Here is an 8908-nt window from a genome sequence, read left to right on the forward strand (position 1 = left end):
GTGTAGAAGCATCAAAATGTGAGGCAGTGACCTGGGACTTGAGTCCAAGTGCCAGCCTTACACATGAGATAAAGGTTTTCTTCCTGAAAGTAATGCAACAACCCAGATCTCTCTACTTTGCTGCTGTAACTTAAGGTATCTGGTATATAAAAAAGCCAGTGTCTGAGCAGGCAATGGGAAGACTGTAATTTCATTGCTGAAGTGACGTATTGACATTCCCAGATGAAACCCACAGTTTTACAGCACAGTTGCATTTTAGATCCCATCCACCTTGCATCCTGATTGTCACCATATTTGTTACAGCGCTTGTGTCATGCTGAGCCCAGCAGCATCACCTCTGTGTCTGCTACAGGTCTGTGCTGAAGAGTTTTGTGGAGTCAGGGCATTTACACCCTTATTTTTAGGCCAAGCATCTAATTTTAGGTGTTTTACCACTTAAGTGTATTTAAGTGTCTTCTGCCTCTGCATATCTGCATAATGTAAGTTTGATAACTCAGTAAAATGGACACCACCTACAGTCAAATTTAACAGCATTGAAATCAAATAGTAAAATAAGTTTTTTTGCTGAGAACCCTTAGCATCAGGGTGAGATAAAACTGTGTGCATCATCTTACCTCCAAGTGGTGGGAATGGATTAATCCATCCATTTTTTGCATTGAATTCAATTGGAGGAACCTGTAGGATCTAGAGAGGCCTTGCTGTGGAGGACCCGTTCTGTCTCTAGAGTCTGTATCAGCTACAATCACTTGGATTTGAAAATGTTCTCCCTGTCAAGGGCAGGGTATTTCAATTTCTGCCCTGTACAGAGCTGCCACAGTCAGTGCTGCCCTGTGCAGGTGTCAATACTGACATTAGGCTGTGAGGTTTCCCTCGTTGCTGTATCTTCCTGAGGCAACCATTAAATTAACAGCTTCCTCTGAGGGAGCTGGAGGTTAACAGGATGTCAATCCATAGAAAACATTTTCTTAATGTCAGCACAGAGCCTTTGTTGTCCCTTTTAGTCACAGTGCCAGAACAGAAAGGTGTTTCTGCTCACAGGGGATCCCATTCCCAAACTGGTGTAACTGGTCAACACCCTTCCACTGATTCCTGTGGCTTTCGGGGTCAGCCTTTGAGCATGGAACAGTTTGACCCTCCTGACTAATGCAGAAATCATGTTTGGGAAAGCTCTGCATAGGGCTGATTCCATGCTGGTGTTTTTTCCCTGTGTTTATAGCTATTGAGCATTTTAATACTGGTAATTATTAAATAGGGTCACCTGGAAAGGCACAAGCACTCCAGCTCTTGCCAACAAACCACTTAAGCACCTGCTTAGAGATAAGCACACACATTAAGGTAAATGAAGTTGCTTCTGGGCTTGGTGTTGAGCAGATGTTTACAGTTTCTGGATGAGGTAAAACTTGCTTGAAATCATCATCTTTTACTCTTAATGAGTGGAAATTAGTTTCTAGTAGGAATATTAATTTTTATTAACAAAATATAAAACTCTTCCTGTGCTGAAAAACTAGATGGAATAAGGTAAAATTAGGTTAAAGCTTCTCCATGCAGATCCTTAGAGCAATGCCATTCATTAGGAGGGAATGCTGTAGGGAGAAGTTATTGCATGTGCGCTTCAAAATACCTTGTTGGAACTTAAAAAATCCAGGTTTAAAATTACAGAGCTGCTTTGGATGTTGCAAAACAATGTATGGAGAGACAATATCTCACTCTGAATCATACCGGACCTTATCCTGCTGGGAATACTGCAGGAGTGTGCAAAAGCTGAGATGGAGGGAGCTCCTGGGTTAGTGGATGCCCTGAAGAGAAGGATAAATGGCAGAAAACATTCTGAATCCTACTTCTCCCTTGGAACACCACTGCTGTGCTGAAGTGTGTCAGCATCAAAACAGAGGAAAGATCCTTCCAGAGAAATCCAGCACAAATGAGCATTCCCACTGCCACCAATGGAAAACTTTATAACCTGGCCCTTCTCTTGATGGCTGTTTGATGGTTTTGTAGGGGGGGTGTCCCCAGCTGAGGCATGGACACTGTGTGCTGTCCATGTCACCTATGAGCAAAACTGAAGGAAAAAAGGTGGGAAAACAAATTTTCATCTGATCTTGTGTGGGAATTATTTTGAGCACTGAAGATGATAACCTGTCTTTTTGGGAGGCAGGCAGAGAAGGGGAGGGACGGCAGTGAGTTGAGTAGCACTTGTGTTATAGGGATCTGCAGCATCAGGCTTTAAACCAACTCATTAAAATCTTGGTTTGAGCTGTGCCCACAGTGATGGAGGAAAGGGCCTGCCCTGCTCCCACAGGCAGATGAGGATTTTCAGGACTAGAGCTGAAGCATTTGGCAAGTGAGTGCACGGAGCCGAAGGTTACCTGTAGGCAGCTGCTGTTCAGCCTGGGGTGTTTTTATGGCTATTTAATTGCATGTTGCTCAGTGCTAAATGAGTGAGACTTACATGAACAACCACAGCAACACAAGGGCTGCTGCCTCTGAGATAAAGGATCTTATTTGAGAAACAAATGCTTAACCAATGGTACCCCAGGCCCTGTGCACTTTTAAAAGTCTGTACTTATCTCTGATAGGAAAGAAATGGTCTAGTTCTTAAAAATAAACCTAAAAGCATTTGAAGGATGTTTTTTCCCCCCTTCCATTTTTCTATTCTTTTCCCAGGTTGCAAAAATAACATCCAATAATGAAATGAAAACAAGCTGAGAGGTTACATTCAGTGGAGGAGGGAAGAGGTAGTCACAGACAGCTGGAGCATGTCTGGGCCAGTGTCTCAGCTCCTTTCTTTCTGCTCCTTCAGTGCCCCTCCAAGAATGCAGACAATGCTGGCCACGACTGTTTCACATTTGATTTCCACACTTCAATCTGTGCTTGTTAAGTGAAACCCCATTGTCAGGCTGGCACCATCCACCCTCCACCTCCTTGGGTGCCACTGCAGGGCCTGCTGGCTGGGCAAGGCTCCTGCTCAAATCCTGGTGAGGATCAGGGATGCAGAGAGCACTTTGCTGCTTTTGTGCTGCCTGCGGCATTGCAGCAAAAGCTTTTGGGCTCCTCTTGCAGCCACATCCATGGACTGGCCTCATAAATCTTGGTCTGAGGGCAGACAGAGCGCTGCAGGGAAGGCATGAGGGTTTGGAGCTGCCTCAGGAGGGGTGGGTCAATGGGGCTGGAGGCAGTCTCTGGGGAAGGGGCTGGGATAAACACTTGGCTAAGCAGGGCCTGGTGCTGCCAAGGGCTGATCCCCTGCCCTGCTCAGGGAGAGGGCAGGGATGGGGATGCTCTGGGTCTTGGTGAGGTCCCAGGGTGTGATGGTGTTCACAGGGGTTCTTGCAAGAGGGAAGAGACAAGAGTGTTGACTCCATGTTTCAGAAGGCTTGATTTATTATTTTATGATATATATTACATTAAAACTATACAAAAAATAGAAAAAAAGTCTCATCAGAAAACTAGCTAAACTAAAAATTAAAAAAAAAAATAAATAACAAAAGCTTCTGTTTTGGACAGAGAGTCCAAGCCAGCTCACTGTGATGGGCCATTAATTAGAAACAACTCTATGACACCAATCCCAGATGCACCTGTTGCATTCCACAGCAGCAGATAACCATTGTTTACATTTTGTTCCTGAGGCCTCTCAGCTTCTCAGGAGGAAAAATCCTAAAGAAAGAATTTTGTATAGAAGATGTCTGCGACACCAGGGTGCTCTGCTGGGGCAGGACCATTGGGTCCAGAGCTTTAATCAGTGTAGGCAGGAGAAATGTTGTGTGTTGGGAGCAAAGCAGGGCCTGAGTGACAAAGAATCCCTTCATATCCCCTGTAAAACACCAAGGAGGGCATGAAAATGATTAATATGATTAATAAGCTTTGGGGATTATAAAATGCTACAGCTGCCCGGGCCTTTGGGCTGCAGGCCCTTGTGGCCTTTCTCTGGCTCTGTGGTGCCATACCTGCCCCTGTGCAGTGTCACTTGTCACGTCCTCACTGTGCCAGGGCTGCCACAGCAGGCAGAGCTCTGCCCCAAGCCCTTTGCAGCAGCAGAGGGGAGAGGATGTGGCTGTGGTGCCACGGGCGTGATGCTGGAGCAGAGAAAGCCCTGGCAGTGTTTTGATTCCTCAGGTGTCCCACAGGAGGTCCCTGCTGGGCTGTTGCCATGGAAACACTGTTATTTTTGGGGTTTTCCAGACTGGCTCCAAACAAAGGTTAAAAGGAAGAAAACCCCTGAGTGGTGGCATGCACAGAAGGTGAGATTTCCCTCAGCACAGCAAAACCTGTGATTATCTGACCCACCACAAGCCCTCCAAGGTGAGTGGGCTGCAGGAGTGACAGGGCTGGGAATCAGTGCCATGCCTCATCCATTCCTCCTCCTGCACTGTCAGGGTGCTCCTGCCCAAGGCTCTGCCTGGAGCAGAGGTGCCACACGCTGAATTGTGGTTATTTGTCACACCTCTCCTGCTGTTGGTGTCTGTGTTGCTGTGTTTACCTCAGAGCCAGCTCTGTGCAGGTTTGGATGGCTCAGGGTGTTACTGGCAGAGCAATGTTGACAGTCACAAGGAAGAGCAGAAAGGAAAATGTTCAGGTTCTGCTTTCTGTAATGTCAATAGCAAACTGTGTCATTTCCATAAAATTTTGCCAAGCCTTTAAATTCAGAGGCCCAGGCTATGCATGCAAAAGGTGAAATGGGGCTGAAGGGCCAAATTAAAGATTCATAAGATGATCTAAGGGAATGAACCACATGGCTTTGTGGGTACTTCTGATGCCAATGTGAGTGCATTCAGCACCTGTCCTGCCCCAGCCATGCCACTCTGCTGGCAATCCACCCTCCCAACCTGATTCTTATCTTTAAATGTGCAAATTGGAGCAGCTTCGCAAAAGTCCTCATAAACCCAAAGCTGCACAGAACAAACTCCAACTGGGTCCAGTGCTTGCAGGGTGAGAGCACTCACAACATGGGTGTTTGCAGAGATTTGGGAAGCCCGTGCAGGGAAAGGGAAGCAGGACTGCAACCCAAGGGGCTGATCCCAACCAGGGAGCAGTAGCAGGATGGGCCAAGGAAGGGAAGTAACAGCAGGAGCAAATTGCACTGGGGCTCCCATGATGCTCAGGATATTAAAGGCAAAGCTGGCTTCCCACTGAAATGGAGACAAAAGCATTTTATCACTTTTATGACCTGCTGAGTGATTATTTATTTTTAAAAAAACCCAAAAAACAACAACCTCTTTAAAGAGTATTTTTGTGTTTCTTCATTTCCAACTTGGATGAACCCTCCTTTAAAAAATATATTTAATCTTCTTTATTCCATGTCCAAAAAAAGGATGTGAGGGTAAGGAAAATTAGTAGCTTGAATGTCATGAACTTATTAAAAAAAAAGGAGATTTAAACATATTTTTTTTTTTACAGGGAAGACCAAATAATTGAAACTATATTTTACTAAGAATACCAGAAGAATAAGTTGGAACAGGTATGCAGCTTGTCATATAGTGTTTAAGGACAATGGGTGGCCTTTAAAATTTAAATTGCATACTTGAATGGAAAAAAATTTCTTGTTATAAAACAGAAGATGTGGTAGGAAGTGGGAGACTGTGCTGGTGGGACATTTAATGTGCAGCCTCAGTGAGCCCTGCACAGCTCACGTGACCCACAATATTAACAAGAAAAGTGGTTTTCTTTTCAAATGCATCATCCGGGTTGCTGCTCCCTTCCTGCCTCCTGCATGTGACACTCCTGGACTTGTCCCCCTGGCTGGTGGCACCCCTCCCCTGCCCTCAGCAGGATTTTGGGGTGGGTGGGTGAAAAGCTTTGCTGGGTGCTCAGCTTGCCTGGCTCTTGTGCCTCCTCCTTGTCCCAGCACATCCCTGCCCTGGAGGGGTTTGCTATGGAGCCAGTTCCACCCTTTGTGCCAGCTGAGAGGCTTCTCCATGCTAGGGAAAGCCTCAGAAGAGCTTTTAGGAATAATTTGAATGTGCTTTGATCCAGCAGGTAGAACATTAGTGCTGCTGGAGCAGGCAATAGCTGCTGCTGTGCTGGAGCCTTGGAGAGCAGGATCGGCTCTTCTCCACCAGGCTGGAATGGCTGTCCTGTGTTCCTGCCCTGTCCAGGGCTCAGGGAGGCCTTTAAAGGGGTTGGATTGAGCACAGTAAAGGCAGCACCATGGTTCTGCTGGGGAGCACTCAAAGCCTTGGAGGAAAGGCTGAAATTCACCTTTTGTGGACTCTGACATGGCACCGTGTCCTTGCTGTGGTCACAGGGATGATGTTTACTCTTGGCTGCCAAAAGGCCACTGAGAACTGTCCTGTGCCTCTCCTGCCTTTGCTATTCCATGCTCCTGAGTGTCCTGACCCTCAGGAACCTCAGGGCACTGGAAAGATACGGCCATCCCTTACAGGACACCTCCCACACCACCACGCTGGCACTGACCATCACCACACACCAACCTTAGTTCTCATGCTGACAAATGGGGAGCAGGGAGGAAATTCAGGATGCCACAAACTGGAGTGCATGAAGGAAACCCAAGGCAGTGCAAAAGGAAGGTTATTTGGGTTATTTCAATTTCTGCTCTATGCTGCTTTTTTCACTCTGGGCGAGGAGTGAGTTTGGGGTTGGTTATTTTTCCTGAATGCTGCCAAAGGCCCAGCAGACACACTGTGTTATTTACTAGGTCCCCATCAGGGCAGGGTATGTTTCATCCCTGTCCTTACTTCAGAGCTAGTTTTGTCTGGGGAGAGTATCTATAACTCAGGGAATTGTTCATTTAAATACAGCAGCACTGGCTCTGCCTGGTGGGGTGGAATCTTTTTCCCAGTGTAAGCATCTTGGACCCACGTGTGTCTGTGTTCTGACTTCAGGCTGTACAGGGGAAGAAGAGACGAATTTTTTTGTTTTTTGAGAACAGCACAGTCTGGGCTGTGATTTCTGGTTCAGTGTAGGAGACTCTACCAACACAGAGCATTGACAGCATTGTCCTGTGGTTGTTTTCCATTCTGGCATGCTAAAATGCAGCAAGACCCAGGGGGGGTTTTGTGGCACTTTCCATTTTTGATTTAGGGAATTTGAAAAATACTTGTCTTGAGGCTGAGCCTGAAGTTATGATCTTGGCATGTCCATACCATTAAATTCCCGTGGATAAAAGCAGAAACATCTGGATTCATGAGTGGATGTTGGCTAAATCCACCAGAAAAAGAAAAAAAACAAAACCCTTCAGGGGATCCTAGAGGGTTCTAGCCAGGATAAATAATACAACAAAACAAGAGTGCTATTAAGAGTAATTGTAATACTGAAGCTGAATTATAAGATGAGGGCCAAGCCCTTTACACAATCTGCTTTTCCAGCAAAGAGCCCTTCAATTTACACTTAACACACATGTGGCTGATGGAACAAAGGAAAAGTTGAAGGAAGATGAAAGGGGTGCAGAGATTATTCAGTCTTGCTGGTTTAGCTCCAGGCACATCGTTTAAATGAGTAGATGATCAGTTTCCAGTTTGTTTTAAATTTTTCTGGCAAGAAATTTTACGCTCTATCCCAAAGTTGGATGTGCTTAAAACTCTTGTGTTTTTATTTTAGGAGTCTACCATTTTTTTATTTCTGAAGGCAAGACTCTGGAAGTGCTCTGCAGGATGCACCTGAGTGCTGGGGCTGGAGGGGCAGCCCAGTTGTGTCACCAAGGGGGCCTTGGCCCTGTTCCCATCTCCATGGGGACCCTATGGGGGAACAGTTTCTCCTCTTCTCCCTCACTTCTGAGAGTCTGAGCCCTGCCATCCTGAACCATGTGCTGTACCTGAGTGTCACAGCACCCAGAGTCCAGGGAAGTGGTCAAAACTGTTGTGTCCCACACACTTGCAGCCTCTTTGGCTGCACCCTGCTGAACCAGCACTGCTTGCCTGGTTTAAAGCTAGTGGATGCAGAAAAGTTTGGACTCCTCTCCCCTTACATCTCCTTTTCAAGTTTTCAGGATTAGAACCTGCTGAACAGCACAGCCTCTGCCACCCAGCCCCTCCTTTGTGGGGCTCCTCCTTGCTGCAGGTCTCCAAAGCTGCCACCAGCCCCAGGCCGTGCAGGAAGTCTCCCTGTGATGGGGTGAGTGACACTCATGGCAGGGGAATAAAAAGTAAATTACATGTTCCTGAAAATGCCCCTGGAACATGAACCCTTCCCAAACATGACAGCCAGAGCTTCTCATGACCTGGACTTTGCCCATGCAGATCTTTCCCATCACCCTTGCCCATTCCTGGAAAACCTTGGATCTTTGCCTGTTCTGTCTTCAACCAGTGCATCTCAGGGTGAGTAACTCCATTGTGGCATAAAACCCCCATTGGCCACTCCTTGTCCCATCCTCCTCCTCTGCTGTCCTGTTCGTCCTGTTGTCCATAACACAGCTGACCTGAGGGAGCTGATCTCTTGGTTCTGTCATGCTATATTACATGGGGCCATGTAATATTATGCCATATCACATGGGGCCCTGCTATATTACATGGCCCCATGTAATATTACCCCATATCACGTGGCCCCATGTAATATTACATGGGGCCATGTAATATTACGCCGTATAACATGGGGCCATGCTATATTTCATGGCCCCATGTAATATTACGCCATAACACATGGCCCCATGCCATATCACATGGGGTCATTGTATATTACATAGGGCCATGTAATATTCCGCCATATCTCATGGCCCAATGCTATATTGCATGGGGCCATGTAATATTGTGCCATATTACATGGGACCATGCTATATTCCATGGGGCCATGTAATATTACACCGTGTCACATGTCCCCATGTAATATTACATAGTGCCATGTAATATTATGCCATATCACATGGGGCTATGCTATATTCCATGGGACCATATAATATTACGCCATATCACATGGGGCCATGCTATAGTACATGGGGCCATGTAATATTACTCCATGT

General features: G+C 46.3%; 1 long non-coding RNA gene across 1 annotated transcript; it reads left to right on the top strand.

Annotated features, from left to right (window-relative positions):
* The first annotated feature begins 4177 nt into the window (after positions 1-4177).
* Positions 4178-8313, top strand: LOC135451880 (uncharacterized). Its single transcript, XR_010441449.1, has 4 exons — positions 4178-4238; positions 5395-5455; positions 7936-8067; positions 8193-8313. It is a non-coding gene; the product is annotated as an uncharacterized LOC135451880 (long non-coding RNA).
* Positions 8314-8908: the final 595 nt, after the last annotated feature.

Source organism: Zonotrichia leucophrys, chromosome 9 (genome assembly GCF_028769735.1).
Source record: "Zonotrichia leucophrys gambelii isolate GWCS_2022_RI chromosome 9, RI_Zleu_2.0, whole genome shotgun sequence".
NCBI classification, from domain to species: Eukaryota; Metazoa; Chordata; class Aves; order Passeriformes; family Passerellidae; genus Zonotrichia; species Zonotrichia leucophrys.